General features: G+C 76.7%; 1 protein-coding gene across 1 annotated transcript in view; it reads right to left on the bottom strand.

Moving 5' to 3' along the window:
• Window positions 1-143, bottom strand: part of LOC106893939 (leucine-rich repeat and fibronectin type III domain-containing protein 1-like protein) — a 74292-nt gene extending 74149 nt beyond the window's left edge. Inside the window, exon 1 of the mRNA XM_014952294.1 lies at window positions 10-143. The gene's annotated coding sequence lies outside the window, so the exon portion shown is untranslated. The remainder of the gene's footprint in view (window positions 1-9) is intronic.
• Between the last annotated feature and the right edge of the window lie 59 nt (window positions 144-202).

The raw sequence follows: 202 nt of genomic DNA, 5'->3' as shown, positions 1-202 counted from the left end.
CCAGCTCACCTCTCCCACGGCGAGCCTAGAGGGGCATCGCTCCGGCCGTTCCCCCGCCGTCCATGGCCGGTTGAGCTGCGGGAGAACGGCGGAGCATCCCGCACCGGCGGAGCCGGGCAGAGCCGCTGCCGCAGGGGCCGCCCCGCCCCGGCTCCGCACAGCGGCGGCGGCGGGGGAGGGGGAGGAGGAAGAGGAGGAGGAA

Source organism: Calidris pugnax, unplaced genomic scaffold (genome assembly GCF_001431845.1).
Source record: "Calidris pugnax isolate Ruff unplaced genomic scaffold, ASM143184v1 scaffold233, whole genome shotgun sequence".
Lineage (NCBI taxonomy): Eukaryota > Metazoa > Chordata > Aves > Charadriiformes > Scolopacidae > Calidris > Calidris pugnax.
Note: the sequence above shows the minus strand (reverse complement) of the source record. Positions and strands in the feature narration are given on the sequence as shown.